The 17,884-nt window shown below is 47.2% G+C and overlaps 1 long non-coding RNA gene across 2 annotated transcripts in view; it reads left to right on the top strand.

The window, feature by feature from the left end:
- Positions 1-499: 499 nt before the first annotated feature.
- The window catches only part of LOC139264475 (uncharacterized), a 64,586-nt gene continuing 47,201 nt past the window's right edge, over positions 500-17,884 (top strand). For both annotated transcript variants that reach the window (XR_011593349.1, XR_011593348.1), the window contains exon 1: positions 500-674. This is a non-coding gene — a long non-coding RNA (uncharacterized lncRNA). The remainder of the gene's footprint in view (positions 675-17,884) is intronic.

Here is a 17,884-nt window from a genome sequence, read left to right as displayed (position 1 = left end):
TTGGCTAACTAACAGAAAAAATAAATTTGGGGTAAATGGATCATTTTCCGGTTGGCAAGCAGTAACTAGTAGGCCACAGGGAACGGTGCTGGGACCTCAACTATTTACAATCTATATTAATGACTTGGATGAAAGGACCAAGTGTAATGTAGCCAAGTTTGCTCATGATACAAAGATTTGTGGGAGGACACAAAAACTCTGCAAAGGGACAGGCTAAGTGAATGGGCAAAAATTTGGCAGATGGTGTACAATATGGGAAAGTGTGAGCTTATCCACTTTGGCAGAAAAAATAAAAAAGCAAATTATTATTTAAATGGTGAAAAATTGCAAAATGTTGCAGTACAGAGGGACCTGGGGGTCCTTGTGCATGAAACACAAAAAGTTACTGTAATCTCTAGCTTCACACTGTGGACGTATTATGTTACTGTAACTAGAGGGTTTAATAAACAGACAGGTCACATGACAAGAAGCAGGCAGCTTCCACTGGCTTCCACAGGCTTCCAGAGAATCTGCCATTTTAAAAGACTTGTGTGCTGTGTGCTCTGTGAATCTCTGCGACGACGTATGGGATAATCGGATAAAACAAAACGGAAATTTTTGTTGGTGAAGGATTCAGCCAGCCGACAGAAAGACTTTGAAAGCTTCTCTGTTTTGATTACAGCTACAAACTCGAGGTAAATTACGAGCACACTGTTTGAAGTGCCAGAGTCAAAATGGCTGCACCTATGGGAGCGATGGGGCATTTAGGTAAATATAAACGTGATCGGGAAAGGTTTAAAGCATATGTGGATCGGCTAACATAGAAACATGGAAACATAGAAATTAGGTGCAGGAGTAGGCCATTTGGCTCTTCGAGCCTGCACCGCCATTCAATAAGATCATGGCTGATCATTCAACCTCAGTACCCCTTTCCTGCTTTCTCTCCATACTCCTTGATCCCTTTGGCCGTAAGGGCGATATCTAACTCCGTTTTGAATATATCTAACAAACTGGCCTCATCAACTTTCTGCGGTAGAGAATTCCACGGGTTAACCTCTCTCTGAGTGAAGAAGTTACTCCTTATCTCGGAGGCTTACCCCTTATTCTTAAACTGTGAACTCCCCAGCAATGGGAACATTCTTCCTGCCTCTAACCTGTCCAATCCGGTCAGAATTTTATATGTTTCTATGAGATCCCCTCTCATTCTTCTAAACTCCAGTGGATACAAGCCCAGTTGATCTAATCTCTCCTCATATGTCAGTCCTCCCTTCCCGGGAATCAATCTGGTGAACCTTTGCTGTACTCCCTCAATAGCAAGAACGTCCTTCCTCAGATTAGGAGACCAAAATTGAACACAATATTCCAGGTGTGGCCTCACCAAGGCTCTGTACAACTGCAGTAATACCTCACTGCTCCTATACTCAAATCCTCAAGCTATGAAGGCCAACAAACCATTTGCCTTCTTCACCGACTGCTGTACCTGCATGCCAAACTTCAATGACTGATGTACCATGACACCCAGGTCTCGTTGCTAGAAATGTATTTCACTGCAAATAACATAATCGAAGTCCCAGAAAATGCAGAGCAGAATCGGTCTGTGTTGGAACAAAAAAGAGCTATTTTCTGAACTGAAGCTGGCCTTGAGTTGTACGAAACGCTGATAAATTTGCTTCTGCCTGCCGAGCCAAAGGACACAATGCTTAAGGATGTAACAAGTAGATGGACAAGGGAGAACCAGTGGGTGTAGTGTATTTGGACTTTCAAAAGGCTTTTGACAAGGTCCCACACAAGAGATTGTATTGGGGGTAATATACTGACGTGGATAGAGAACTGGTTGGCAGAGTCGGGATAAACGGGTTCTTTTCAGAATGGCAGGCAGTGACTAGTGGAGTGCCGCAGGGCTCAGTGCTGGGACCCCAGCTCTTTACAATAGACATCAATAATTTAGATGAAGGAATTGAGTGTAATATCTCCAAGTTTGCAGATGACACTAAACTGGGTGGTGGTGTGAGCTGTGAGGGGGGACGCTATGAGGCTGCAAGTTAGGTGAGAGGGCAAATGCATGGCAGATGCAGTATAATGTGGATAAATGTGAGGTTATCCACTTTGGGGGCAAAACCGCAAAGACAGAATATTATCTAAATGGCGGCAGATTAGGAAAAGGGGAGGTGAAACGAGACCTGGGTGTCATGATACATCAGTCATTGAAGGTTGGCATGCAGGTACAACAGGTGGTGAAGAAGGCAAATGGTAGGTTGGCCTTCATAGCTAGGGAATTTGAGTACAGGAGCAGGGATGTCTTACTGCAGTTGTACAGGGCCTTGGTGAGGCCTCACCTGGAATATTGTGTTCAGTTTTGGTCTCCTAATCTGAGAAAGGACGTTCTTGCTATTGAGGGAGTGCAGCGAAGGTTCACCAGACTGATTCTCGGGATGGCTGGACTGACATATGAGGAGAGACTGGATCAACTGGGCCTTTATACATTGGAGTTTAAAAGGATGAGAGGGGATCTCATAGAAACATATAAGATTCTGACAGAACGAGACAGGTTAGATGCGGGTAGAAGGTTCTCGATGTTGGGGAAGTCCAGAACCAGGGGACACAGTCTTAGGATAAGGGGTAGGCCATTTAGGACTGAGATGAGGAGAAACTTCTTCACTCGGAGAGTTGTTAACCTGTGGAATTCCCTGCCGCAGAGAGTTGTTGATGCCTGTTCATTGGATATATTCAAGAGGGAGTTAGATATGGCCCTTACGGCTAAGGGAATCAAGGGGTATGGAGAGAAAGCAGGAAAGGGTTACTGAGGGAATGATCAGCCATGATCTTATTGAATGATGGTGCAGGCTCGAAGGGCCGAATGGTCTACTCCTGCACCTATTTTCTATGTTTCTATGTTTAACTAAGCTGGAACAACACTACAACTCCGTACCTTTGGAAATTGCTGAAAGCTATTGTTTCGGTATACGAAATCAAAAGGCTGATGAAATTGTCAGTGAGTACATAGTAGCATTAAAAAACTATCTATTCACTAATTTTGGAAACTTTCAGAACGGAGCATTGCGTGACCGTTTTGTTTGTGGGATGAAAAATTATGCGATCTGAAGAAAGTTATTGAAAACGCCTGACTTGACATTTGATATAGATTGTCAGACAGCTAGGTCGATGAGCATGGCTGACCAATATTCCCGAGAATTTCATATTATTTTCAGCCGTCAGACAACCGAGGTGAATTGCCTGCAGGTTCAAAGTAAAAGGCGGTGGGGGCCCAAAGTTTCAGAAACTGGAAATTGTAACAGAGCGTTGAAGTCGTGCTATCAGTGCCTGGGACAAGACATTGCTCAAAGTTGTCCATATGTAAAGACAGAGTGTTTCTTCTGTAGGAAAACTGGGCATCTTGTGAAGGCATGCCGACTGAAGGGTAAACCAGTTTTTAAAGCTATGAGTCCAGCGTTCAAAGCTATGAGTAGAAATCCCCAGAGACTACATAGCATGGAAGGAAACAACTAGACGAGGAGATGTTAGCGTTAAACGTCATCAGGAGCACGAGGTTAATGGACAGCAATTCGAAAAGTATCATAATCCACATAGATGTTGCGGGATTCAGGATACCCAGGGAAATCGACACGGGTGCATCGGTGAGTGTAGTACCGGAGTCGCTATACCTCAACAAATTGCGTGATTTCCCATTGGAGAAATCGAAGATAGAGCTGCGAGGCTACTCGGGAGAGAACATTCCTGTGGTAGGTCGTAAGACCGTACCGGTGAAATACAAGGATCAATTTCAGAACTTACCTCTAATAGTAGTGAAAGGAGACAAGCTTGCCTTACTAGGAAGAAATTGATCGGGATCACTGAAGCTGGATCGGAGTGAGATTTTCCGTGTTGAAACAAGATTTGCATCAACGGATGATGTTATCAAGAATTATCCAAATTTATTCTGCAAAACGGTCAGTCCGATCCAAGGCTTCAAGGCGAGTGTCAGGGTACAGAAGGATGCTAGATCGGTTTACTGCAAGTCATGTTCCGTACCAGATGCACTAAAGGAAAAAGTTGAGCAAGAACTCAAAAGACTAGAGACTGAGAACATTATTTGTAAGATAGATCGATGGAATAGGGCTATACCCATTGTTGTTGTACCTAAGTTTGATGGTAAGGTAAGATTGTGTGGTGATTATAAAGCAATCATAAACCAGGTTCTAGAGCGTAATATCCCAATACATTGCCAAATGTAGAAGATTTGATTTCAACACTGAAGGGTGGTCAGATCTTCTCAAAGTTGGATCTTATGAATGCCTACTTACAGCTTGAATTAGATGAGGAGGCTAAGTCATGCTTGACTATAAATAGGCGACCGTTTGGAGTATCTTCCGCCCCTGCCATATTCCAAGGGGTGATGAATGAGATTTTGCAAGGCATTGAAGGGGTAGTATGTTATTTAGATGACATACTGATTTCAGCACCAAATAGGCAAAATCATGATAACATATTTAATGAAGTCCTCAAATGGCTAGAGAAGCACAGAGTACTAGTGTCTGCTCAGATGTGTGAGTTATTTCAAAACTCAGTGGAGTACTTAGGGTACAGAGTAGACAAAGATGGTTTACATCCAACCATGGGAAAACTGGATGCAATCAGAAATGCACCCACTCCCAAGAATGTCACTGAACTTCAATCATTTTTGGGTCTTTTGAACTATTATGGGAAGTTCTTACCAAATTTGGCTACAGTATTACATCCACTAAATGAACTATTGAAAAAACAGGTCCATTGGAAATGGTCAAAAGAATGCGATACAGCATTCCAGGAGTGCAAAAGCAAATTGGTAGAGAGCACCATGTTAGTTCACTATGACGTATCAAAGGAAATTAAGCTAGCATGTGATGCCTCTCCATATGGAGTTGGGGCAGTGATCTCTCATGTATCACGTTGTGGGGAGGAGAGATCAATTGCTTTTGCTTCACGCACTCTCAGTGTCAGTGAGAGTAATTATGCGCAAATCGAAAGGGAAGCTTTCGCATCAATGTTTGGGGTCAAGAAGTTCCACAAATACTTGTATGGTCATAAGTTTACCATCGTTACAGACCATAAGCCCCTGACAGCAATCTTCCATCCAAAGTCTCCAGTTCCAACATTAGCTGCAGCCGAATGCAGAGATGGACTTTGATTTTGTCAGCATATACATATGATAATTGAATGCAGATGATCAGCTGACCACAGTAATGCTGATGCTATGTCTAGATTGCCTTCCCCATCACAAGTTACACCCGATAGGGAAGAAGTGTTCTATTTTTCATATAACTCTTTTTGGAGTTCATCTGCAAAACAAAAAAACATTAAACCATGCCACCCGACCTGGGTGACACACCAGACATTTACAAGGCCCTTTTTTTTCCCCTTTTTTTTTTGTTTTTTTTTGTGTTTTTCTTTTTTTTGGTTTTTTTTTTGGGCACTAAAATCACAATTTTCCCCAGTGCCCCCTATAAAAGGGAAGGGGGACACTAAAAGCACCGGCAATTAAAACAAATTAAACTTAAAAACGTAAAATCAAATTAAAATTTGGTTGCCGGGCGTGATGATGCACTCCAGTCCCTCCGGTGCCCACCTCTCGCGGAAGGCCGCGAGCGTACCGGTGGACACCGCGTGCTCCATCTCCAAGGACACCTTGGACCGGATGTAAGAGCGGAAGAGAGGCAGGCAGTCAGGTTGAACGACCCCCTCGACCGCCCGCTGCCTGGACCGGCTGATGGCACCCTTGGCCGTGCCCAGGAGCAGTCCTACGAGGAGGCCTTTGGACCTACCCGCTCCCCTCCGCACAGGGTGCCCAAAGATCAGGAGAGTGAGACTGAAGTGCAGCCAGAATTTCAGGAGCAGCCCATTCAAATAATGGAACAGGGGCTGCAACCTTGTGCACTCAATAAAAACATGGAACACGGACTCCTCCAGACCGCAGAAATTGCAGGCGGCTTGGGGGTCCGTGAACCGGCTTAAAAATTTATTGCACGGCACTGCTCCGTGCACCACCCTCCAGGCCAAGTCCCCGATGAATAGTGGGAGGACCCCTGCGTAGAATGCCCTCCATCGGGGACCCCCGCCTCCTCCGGACGGCAAGATGGTACGCCATGGCGTGTCCGGACGGCCGGCGAGGATGGCAAAGTTGAGGGTGTGCAGGAGCAGCCCGTACAGGAAACCCCTCCGCGCGGAACTGAAAGGCACGGAGGGGATTTCCCCGAGGCGGCTCAAGTTGTGAGGCGCCGGCCCCCGAGGGAGGTTCCGGGGTTTGGCGCCGATGAGGAATTCCGTCCGGACGGGGGTCAGTTCGGACGGGATCTCCCCACGTGCTTGAGCCTCCTCGATGCACCTAACGGAGTCAGGGCCCAGAGCTGTTTTTAGCGACTCGATGGCATCGGCCACGTGGCGGACATTGGCAGAATTTAGGCGCCGCGCCAGCGTGTCTGGCGCCATCCAGCCCGCTCCTCCGCCATCGAGCAGGTCCCTGACCCTGGCCACCTCACCAGCCACAGCCCTCTCTTCCGACCGCCACATAAAACTTCGGTCGTGGAGGTACGGATTCCCGAGCAGCGGCTCCTGCAGGACAGCCGCCACTCCAGCCGGCGGAGAGCTGCGCTTGGTGGAGACTTTATTCCAGACCCTGATGAGGTCCCTGTAAAAGACAGGCAGCTCCCGGAGGGCGGTCCTGACACCCCTCAAGTTCACAAACAGGAGCTGCGTGTCGTAGTTGAGGTCGCGCTGCTGGCGGAAGAAATACGTCTCCAGAGCGCACCACCTAGAAGGGGGCTCGACGTAAAGGTATCTCTGCAGGGTCTGAAGACGGAAAGTCGCGAGCTGGACGCTGACGCACACCAACGACTGACCGCCCTCCTCAAGCGGGAGACTCAAGTCCACAGCAGAGACCCAATGCTTCCTGTTGTTCCAGAAGAAGTCCACCAGCTTCTTCTGTATCTTGGCGACAAACGCAGGGGGAGGGGTCAAAGTGACCAGCCGGTACCACAACATTGCGGCCACCAGCTGGTTTATGACTAGCGCTCGACCCCTGTAGGACAGCACTCGGAGCAGTCCTGTCCAGCGCCCTAGGCGAGCGGCGACCTTGGCCTCCAGCTCCTGCCAGTTCGCCGGCCAGGCTCCCTCGTCGGGGCTAAGGTAGACTCCCAGATAGAGGAGATGGGTCGTGCTCCAGGCAAAAGGCCTGAGCTCCTCCGGCAGGGAGTCCACCCTCCACTGACCCACTAATAGTCCGGAACATTTCTCCCAGTTGATCCTGGCGGAGGACGCGGCCGAGTAAATCTCCTGGCACTCTCGCATCCTCCGCAGGTCAGCGGGATCCTCTACCGCGAGGAGCACATCATCGGCGTAAGCCGAGAGGACAACCTCCACGCCCGGTCCTTGCAGAGCCAGTCCCGTCAACCTCGTCCGCAAGAGGCGCAGGAAAGGCTCCACGCAAACGGCGTATAACTGGCCGGACATGGGGCATCCCTGGCGCACCCCTCTCCTAAAGCGAAGGGGCGCCGTCAAGGACCCGTTAACCTTAATCAGACACTCCGCGGCGGCGTACAAAAGTCGGATCCGGGCGACGAAATGCGTCCCGAACCCGAAAGCGGGCAGAGTTCCGAGCAGATAGTCGTGATCCACCCTGTCGAACGCCTTCTCTTGGTCGAGGGATAGGAAGGCGACCGACAGACCAGCCTCCTGGGAACAATGGATGAGGTCCCGGACCAGATGGATGTTATCGTGGATTGTCCGGCCCGGGACCGTGTAGGACTGGTCGGGGTGGATCATGTGGTCCAGCACGGCACCAAGGCGAGCAGACATCGCCCTGGCGAAGATTTTGTAGTCCGTGCTGAGGAGGGAGACCGGGCGCCAGTTCTTAAGGAGGTGGAGATCGCCCTTCTTAGGCAGCAGGATGATGACTGCCCTGCGCCAAGAGAGGGGCATCTCCCCGGTCGCCAGACTTTCCCCCAGGATCTATTTTTCATATATTTATGAACTGACAGTCACAGCTGAAGAGATTGATAGAGCAACCAAACATGACCCAATGATGTCAACAGTGTATGATTATATTGCAAATGGATGGCCAAGCCAGGTAACAGACAAAGATATTCATCCATTCTTCATTCGTAGGAATGAATTATCAGTTGATAAAGATTGTATCATGTGGGGTGCAAGAGAGGTTATACCAAATAAATTCAGGTCCATATTATTAGGAGACCCCCTTGACCAGCAGCTGGGAATGTGCTTGACCAAGAGTTTTGCACGTAGTTATTTATGGTGGCCAGGTCTTGATAAAGATATAGAGTACATCATGAGTCAATGTACGACATGTCAATCAGTAAAAAAGCAATCACCATCAGTACCATTACAGCCATGGAAATGGCCTCCCAGGGTGTGGAAAAGGCTACACATCTATTTTGTTGAGTTAGAAGGACAAGAATTGTTCATTATGATTGATAGCCATTCGAAGTGGATCGAGGTGTTTCCAATGTGGAAAATAACAACAAGTAAAACATTAGACATTTTACGAAGTTTATTTTCTTCATTTGGCCTCCCAGAAGAAATTGATTTGGATAATGGACCACAATTTCATTCAGAAGAATTTGCACAGTTCACGAGCAAAAATGGTGTGAAACATACCAAGGTTCCACTGTAACACCCTGCTTCGAATGGTGCAGCAGAGCGCACTGTACAAATTGTAAAACGTGCCCTCATAAAACAGATATTGGATCCAAATCCAAAGAAATGACAGTTGTCATTGGATCACAAATTGGCTAATTTTCTAATTATGTATTGTAATACGCCTCATACAACTACTGGTAGAACACCAGCAGTGTTGTTTCTCAAACGACAGCCACAAACCAGATTCTCGTAGTTAAATTCAAATTTGGCACAGTCCGTAGAAGAGACACAATTAAGACAGAAATAGAATCATGATAGGGGTAGAGTAAAAGATAAAAGTATGAAATTAAATCAGAAGGTGAGACTAAAGAACCATCACCATAAATGGGTAAAGTGGTTACTAGGAAGAGTGGTGAAGATATGTGGTCCTCGCACATATTTGGTAAAGATGTTTGAGCATGGACAGGTTAGATTTATTCACATTGATCATATTTTACCTACAGACATCGAAGGAGTTGAAAGTGGGAATGATTCAATTATTTCTGACTCATCAGATAGTTTTGATACACGAGTAGCATATCCTACATCTAATGTACTGGAAACAAATCCAAGAGAAAATCAGAATTTAAGTCTGAGTCAGAGTCAGAAAAACGAATAGTCTGAAGTTAGAGTGAGTTCAAATAAAAATCAAGGGCGCCCCTTGGAGGAAAACTTTCCTCAGGATCAGCCGTGAATAAATTTAAATTCAACACCATGTTTGGAAGGTTCTGTTCGAGAGCGAAGGTATCCTCTTCAAAACAGAAAACAAGTGGTTAAGCTTAATTTGTAAATATGGCAAAATAAGTCCATATCCTTTGTTATGTATATCCGTGCAAGTTATGTATGATGATTGTTGTTATAATAAATTCTTCATTAAGGAGGGAGAAGTGTAATGTCTGTAGCGCCACACTGTGGACGTATCGTGTTACTGCAACTAGAGTGTTTAACAAACAGACAGGTCACATGACAAGAAGTAGGAAGCTTCGACTGGCTTCCACAGGCTTCTGGAGGATCTGCCATTTGAAAAGACTTGAGCTGTGTGCTCTGTGAATCTATCAGAGTTAGTACACAGATACAGCAAGTAATCAGGAAGGCAAATGGAATGTTGGCCTTTATTGCAAGGGAGATAGATTATAAAAGCAGAGAAGTCCTGCTACAATATTATATCTAGATTATTGCATACTGTTTTTTTATATATTGCATAAAGAGTCTGACCAGATACTGTGAGCTCAAAGTAAGGTGTGACCATAGTCCTTTATTACAGGTCTCCAGAGTGCCTCTGCAGCCTGTGAGGCCTCCTTATGTAAAGGTGCTCCCAAGGGATTGTGGGATCCCACACAAGGTCCCACACAAGAGATTGGTGTGCAAAATTAAAGCACATGGCATTGGGGGTAATGTACTGACGTGGATAGAGAGCTGGTTGGCAGACAGGAAGCAGAGAGTTCGGATAAACGGGTCCTTTTCAGAATGGCAGGCAGTGACTAGTGGAGTGCCGCAGGGCTCAGTGCTGGAACCCCAGCTCTTTACAATATACATTAATGATTTAGATGAAGGAATTGAGTATAATATCTACAAGGCAAGATGACACTAAACTGGATGGCAGTGTGAGCTGTGAGGAGGACGCTAAAAGGCTGCAGTGTGACTTGGACAGGTTAGGTGAGTGGGCAAATGCATGGCAGATTCAGTATAATGTGGATAAATGTGAGGTTATCCACTTTGGGGCCAAACAAAAAGGCAGAATATTATCTGAATGGTGGCAGATTAGGAAAAGGGGAGATGCAATGAGACCTGGGTCTCATGGTACATCAGTCATTGAAAGTTGGCATGCAGGTACAGCAGGCAGTGAAGAAGGCAAATGGTATGTTGGCCTTCATAGCTAGGGGATTTGAGTATAGGAGCAGGGAGGTCTTACTACAGTTGTACAGGGCCTTGGTGAGGCCACACCTTGAATATTGTGTTCAGTTTTGGTCTCCTAATCTGAGGAAGGATGTTCTTGCTATTGAAGGAGTGCAGCGAAGGTTCACCAGACTGATTCCCAGGATGGCGGGACTGACATATGAGGAGAGACTGGATCAAGTCGGCCTTTATACACTGGAGTCTAGAAGGATGAGAGGGGATCTCATAGAAACTTATAAGATTCTGATGGGACTGGACAGGTTAGATGCGGGAAGAATGTTCCCGATGATGGGGAAGTCCAGAACCAGGGGGCACAGTCTCAGGATAAGGGATAGGCCATTTAGGATTGAGATGAGGAGAAACTTCTTCACTCAGAGAGTTGTTAACCTGTGGAATTCCCTGTCGCAGAGAGTTGTTGATGCCAGTTCATTGGATATATTCAAGAGGGAGTTAGATATGGCCCTTACGGCTAAAGGGATCAAGGGGTATGGAGAGAAAGCAGGAAAGGGGTACTGAGGGAATGATCAACCATGATCTTATTGAATGGTGATGCAGGCTCGAAGGGCTGAATGGCCTACTCCTGCACCTATTTTCTATGTTTCTATGTTTCTATGTTTCATTCGTCACTCTTGATGGTGGACTCTGAGACATCTGCAGATGTGCAGCTGCAGGCATGTAAGGCTTGCCCTGTACATTACGATTCTAAAACAACATTATTTTGTTCACAGTACTTGCAGTAGCACTCGTGTGCTGGGAGATTTGTTTGGTATTGTCATTGGTGGTGATGAATGCCTTGGCTATCGCTATGACTTTACTCAAGGTTGGGGTCTCTAGTCAAAGGTTTGCATAGTATTACTTCATGGCCAATGCCCAGTACAAATAAGTCCCCGAGCATGTGCTCCAAGTGTCCTTGAAACTCGCGATGTCCTGCAAGGCGTTGTAGCCCAGCGACGTAACTCGCCACTTCCTGGCCTTCAGAACTCTTGTCTGTGTAGAACCGGTACCTCGCCATCAGAACGCTTTCCTTCGGGTTTAGATGCTCCCGGACCAGTGTGCACAAATCATCATACAACTTCTCTGTGGGTTTCGCTGGAGCAAATAGATTTTTCATAAGGCCATACGTTGGTGCCCCGCAAACGGTGAGGAGGATCGGCCTTCGTTTGGCAGCGTTCGCTTCTCCTTCCAGCTCGTTGGCCACGAAGTATTGGTCGAGTTGCTCCATCAAGGTTTCCCAATCATTTCCCTCCAAAAATTTCTCCAGGACGCCAACTGTTCGCTGCATCATTGCAGTGGGGTTCGTCATCTGTATCTTGTCGCCAGTTGTTATGTATTGAATAAAGAGTCTGACCAGGTACTGTGAGTTCAAAATAAGGTGTGACTGTAGTCCTTTATTACAGGTCCTGTGAGGCCTCCCTATGTACAGTTGCTCCCAAGGGATTGTGAGATCCCTTGGGATTCAGCGGATGAGTCCTCTGGTGGTTAAACAAGGTATTTACATGTTTACATATATAACAGTTTTGGTCTCCTTATTTAAGAAAGGATATACTTGCATTTGAGACAGATCAGAGAAGGTTCACTAGGTTGATTTCAGAGATGAAGGGGTTGACTTATGAAGATAGGTTACATAGAAACATAGAAAATAGGTGCAGGAGCAGGCCATTCAGCCCTTCTAGCCTGCACCGCCATTCAACGAGTTCATGGCTGAACATGAAACTTCAGTACCCACTTCCTGCTTTCACGCCATACCCCTTGATCCCCCGAGTACTAAGGACTTCATCTAACTCCCTTTTGAATATATTTAGTGAATTGGCCTCAACTACTTCCTGTGGTAGAGAATTCCACAGGTTCACCACTCTCTGGGTGAAGAAGTTTCCCCTTATCTCGGTCCTAAATGGCTTACCCCTTATCCTTAGACTGTGACCCCTGGTTCTGGACTTCCCCAACATTGGGAACATTCTTCCTGCATCCAACCTGTCCAAACCCGTCAGAATTTTAAACGTTTCTATGAGGTCCCCTCTCACTCTTCTGAACTCCAGTGAATACAAGCCCAGTTGATTCAGTCTTTCTTGATAGGTCAGTCCCACCATCCCGGGAATCAGTCTGGTGAATCTTCGCTGCACTCCCTCAACAGCAAGTATGTCCTTCCTCAAGTTAGGAGACCAAAACTGTACACAATACTCCAGGTGTGGCCTCACCAAGGCCCTGTACAACTGTAGCAACACCTCCCTGCCCCTGTACTCAAATCCCCTCGCTATGAAGGCCAACATGCCATTTGCTTTCTTAACCGCCTGCTGTACCTGCATGCCAACCTTCAATGACTGATGTACCATGACACCCAGGTCTCGTTGCACCTTCCCTTTTCCTAATCTGTCACCATTCAGATAATAGTCTGTCTCTCTGTTTTTACCACCAAAGTGGATAACCTCACATTTATCCACATTATACTTCATCTGCCACGCATTTGCCCACTCACCTAACCTATCCAAGTCACTCTGTAGCCTCATAGCATCCTCCTCGCAGCTCACACTGCCACCCAACTTAGTGTCATCCGCAAATTTGGAGATACTACATTTAATCCCTTCGTCTAAATCATTAATGTATAATGTAAACAGCTGGGGCCCCAGCACAGAACCCTGCGGTACCCCACTAGTCACTGCCTGCCATTCCGAAAAGTACCCATTTACTCCTACTCTTTGCTTCCTGTCTGACAACCAGTTCTCAATCCACGTCAGCACACTACCCCCAATCCCATGTGCTTTAACTTTGCACATTAATCTCCTGTGTGGGACCTTGTCGAAAGCCTTGAGTAGGTTGGGCCTATACACATTAGAGTTCAGAAGAATGAGAGGTGATCTTATTGAAACATATAAGATAATTAGAGGGTTTGACAAGGTAGATGCAGAGAAGATATTTCTACTCATAGTGGAATCTAGAACTAGGTTGCATAGTTTTAGAATCAGGAGTCACCCATTCACAACTGAGATGAGGAGGAATATCTTCTCTCAGAGGATTGTAAATCTGTAGAATTCTCTGCCCCAGAGAGCTGTGGTGGCTGGGTCATTGAATATATTTAAGACGGAGATAGACAGACTTTTGAGCGATAAGGGAATAAAAGGTTATGGGGAGCGGGCAGGGAAGTGGAGCTGAGTCCATGATCAGATCAGCCATGATCTTGTTAAATGGAGGAGCAGGCTCGAGGGGCCAAATGGCCTGTCATGTATCCTACATGGCTACTGTTTATGCTATCACAAGGTGTGCCACCAGAGGGCACAGCAGTGGGAGACTTTTAGGTTACCTGTACAGGTGTGCCTGGCCTAGTATAAAAGGCAGGCCACCAGGTGTGATCCTCACTCTGGAGTTGTAATAAAGGACTAATGTCACTACAGTTCAAGTACAACACATTGCCCCATGGAGTCATTATCAGAGCATCCTTGGACATAACAATTGACGACGAGATTACGGACTTTCACGCGAAAATGGCTACCCTTGGTATGTTGCATCAGGTTGTCGATGGTGATGATTGGGACGCCTTTGTCTAGAGGCTCGACTATTTCTTCGCAGCAAATGACCTGGCAGGAGACAACCCGGCCACACTGACTGGCAAGTACAGAGCTATCCTGCTAACCAGTTGTGGGCCCACTGTCTATGGCCTCGTCAGGGACTTGCTGGCACCAGCGAAGACAACGACCAAGACATACGAGGAGCTTGTAACACTGATCCAAGAGCAACTCAAGCCCAAGGAGAGCATCCTAACAGCCAGACACAGGTTCTGCACCCACCGACGGCCCAAAGGCCAAGAAATCGCGAAATATGCTGCAGATGTCAGGAGGCTGGTGGCACTGTGTGATTTCAGCGACCACCTCATCGAAGCGCTACGGGACATTTTTGTCATTGGAATCGGCCATGAAGGCCTTCTTCATAAGCTACTGTCGGTGGATACCACAGTCACACTGCAGAAGGCCATCTCGGTGAGCCAGGCATTCATGTCCTCTACCTGCAGTTCCAGGCAGATGACTCATCCTTAGGACTCAAACCCGGCAAGTACTGTGCACAGAGTGGCGCCTTTTAGAGGCTGGACTGTAGAGCGTGAACCTTCTCAGGGAAGAGAGAACAGGCCCCGAGTCCCTTAACTCAGAGTCCACCAAGGGGGACTAACCGCGTAGCCCTATGCTGGCGTCGTGGAGGGAATCACAGGGCTCACCAATGCCATTTTAAAGACTATGTATGCAAAGGCTGCAGCACAAAGGGCCACCTCCAGTGAACATGTAAGAGAAATATGACTCACTGTGTCGATGAAGAGTCGGCAGATGGCCATGAATCCAGCGCGGATTATGAAGCGATACTCAGAGAGACAGCTCAGCCCTATTACGAGGTATATGGCATGTTTACCTGCAACACCCAATGTTCCCCGTTGAGGATCGAAGTCGAGATAGATGGCATTCCAATCTTCATAGAAGTGGACATGGTGGTGAGCCAGTCAGTAATGAATCAAGAAGCCTTTGAGAGGCTGTGGGACAATCACGCTGAACGACCCAAGTTGGTCCTGGTTCAGGCAAAGCTGCGCACCTACACCGATGAACCTATCCCAGTCATCAGAGTGTGGATGTAAAGTTACTCCATGATGGCACGGTGCACAAGTTACCTCTGTGGATTGTTGCAGGTGATGGACCAACGCTACTCGGAAGAAGGTGGATGGAGAAGATCCATTGGAAGTGGGAGGACTTCACCCCTCCAGCGATCGACGTCCTCTGCACTCAGAAGTAAAGCAAGCCATCACCTGAGGTTGGACCTGACACCAGAGAGCAGAGCAACACAGCACTCGAGTCACAGACTGCCCAGCACGACTGTGTGGAGATGATCTAGCTGGGACGACCCGAATGCACCTTCCAGGCTCCAGTGGCAGGACTCCGGAGGAAGAAAATCGGATCCAAAGGCGACTCCCCAGCTTCGGTGTCAGAACCCGGGGAGAAGAGGATCACAGCAGTCGACATCGTGGATGGAGGAAAGAACCACGAGGTGATGCACTGAAGAAAAAGATGGCGGCGGCCAGACCACGAGGTGCAGCGCTGATGGAGCAACACGTGGCACCAAACGGAGAAGAGGATTGGGGTAAAGATAGCAAGGCTCTCTTAAAGGAGGTCTGTAACCCACCGCATTTAAAGGGACAGTTCCACACACTCAAGCGATGTAATAGCAACTGTGAGTTAGAGGTAAAATGTGTAACTGATGATCAAAGATGTGTACATGCAACAAGCAAGGAAAAGTCACGCGATCACGATTGGAGCTACAGGGCATTCACAATAAGTAATGAAACGTTGTGTGATGTAGGATTTCAACTGCATACAGCTAATGCAGCAAGCAAACACCCGTCAAGAGCACACAGGTCCAGCGAGCTACCCAACGTTGTGGCCAGCATCCCTGGGACCAGAGTTATGCACCATGGAGTGTGGCCATAGGCAGCCAATACACACGATCACGGGAGGGCAACGGCAACGGCACCGGTATCGATACCCTGCCCCTGATTGGCTCCGCCTCTCAGGCACGCGATGAGCCTGAAAGAGCAAACTGTGCTAAGGCGCAGCCCATAGACCCCGTCGCCACCAAGGTCATACCCGGGAACGAAGGATCACCAGCAACAGTTCTCCCAAAGGGGGCCGGGACCAGCCAGGATCCGAAACCAAACAACGCCCAGGCTAGCGAGTCAGCACTGCTAGACAACAGCTCCACAGGGAGTAACAGCGACCCAGGGTGCAAAGAAAGGACAGGAAGGTCACAGGAATCTGTGAACCTGCTTGATGCTAGGAGCAACGGCAACAGCCCCGAGAGCAGGCAACTTGAGTCCACCAGCTTCCCACTGCCAGCACTGGGCACTGCACCGCCACCAGGCTGCCTGGACACCATCCAGCAGTTCTGGAACTAGCTTGTCCTTACACACCGGTCACCGATCCCCAGTATGTATCGATAATGTATCTCACCAGTCGAATGAACTTGTCTCACAACTGAATCACAAATGTAATGCAAACTTGTTTTTCTGGACTTGAGTGTACATGAATGCAATGAGCCTCCGGCATAATCTATATGTGTGGGGGATGGCGGTGGGGAGAGAATGGAGTGGTCAGGGACACACACAAACAGAAACCACCAGCACTCTACTTCCAACGAAATACCAACCACTCACCCAAGATTGAAATGACCTACCAAGGGTCAACCAGATAGAGCTAAGCCCAGAGCACAGTCAATGCAGAGGCGATTTGCACTAAAGGCTTGGGGGAGAATGATGGCATGTATCCTACATGGCGACTGTTTGTACTATCAAAAGGTATGCCACCAGAGGGCACTGTAGTGGGAGACTTGTAGGTTACCTGTTCAGGTGTGTCTGGCCTAGTATAAAAGGCAGGCCTTCAGGTGTGATCCTTATCACTACAGTTCAAATACAACACATTGCCTCATGGAGTCATTATCACAGCATCCTTGGACATAACATGGCCGATTCCTGCTCCTATTTCTTATGTTCTTATCTTATATTCCTAAGTGCACAGTAGGTTGTTTCAATAAGGTTTGAATTTTCAATGGGTTTTAACTGGCTTCTTCTTAGTATCTAATTTTTCCTGGACACACTTGCATGCTAATTACTTCCTGCGTGTGGACAAGCTTGCTGGGAGTGGATCAGTGAAAGCTGTTGCCCATTCCTGACATTCACATTTAAAAATAATCTAAATATATTTTTTAATGTTTTCCTTGAAGTGGCTGGTTTTACAAGAACATAAGAATTAGGAGCAGGAGTAGGCCAGATGGCCCCTTGAGCATGCTCCACCATTCAATAAGGCTGGTCTTCAACCCCAACTCCAATTTCCCTCCCGACCTCCATATCCCTTGATTCGGCTAGAGTCCAGAAATCTATCTATCTCGGCCTTGAATATACTCAATGGCCCAGAATTTGTGATCGGAGGCTTCTCGCGGGTGGATGCCTCTGGCTGCAAAAATTTCTGCGAAAGTACCTTGTGGTCCCGGGCCACTATGCGAAGGCCTGCGTAGAGGCCCACTTATCCCAAGAGCTAAGGGCTTCATATGCATCACTGGGTTCATGTGGGCTGGCCTAACTGGCCTGTTTGTTCTTTCCCTCCTTTTTTGAATAGCAGGGTTACATATACTACCTTCCAATCTGCTGGAACTGTTCAAGAATCTGGGGAATTTTGGAAGATCACAACCAATGCATCCATTATCTCTACAGGCATCCCTTTTAGAACCCTAGGATATAGGTCATTGGGTCCAGGGGATTTGTTGACTTTTAGTTGAAATTAGTTTCTCAAGTACTTTTTCTCTACTAATATTAATTACATTA

Source organism: Pristiophorus japonicus, chromosome 5 (assembly GCF_044704955.1).
Source record: "Pristiophorus japonicus isolate sPriJap1 chromosome 5, sPriJap1.hap1, whole genome shotgun sequence".
NCBI classification, from domain to species: domain Eukaryota; kingdom Metazoa; phylum Chordata; class Chondrichthyes; family Pristiophoridae; genus Pristiophorus; species Pristiophorus japonicus.
The sequence above is the reverse complement of the archived record's forward strand: the minus strand, read 5'-3'. Positions and strand labels throughout refer to the sequence as shown.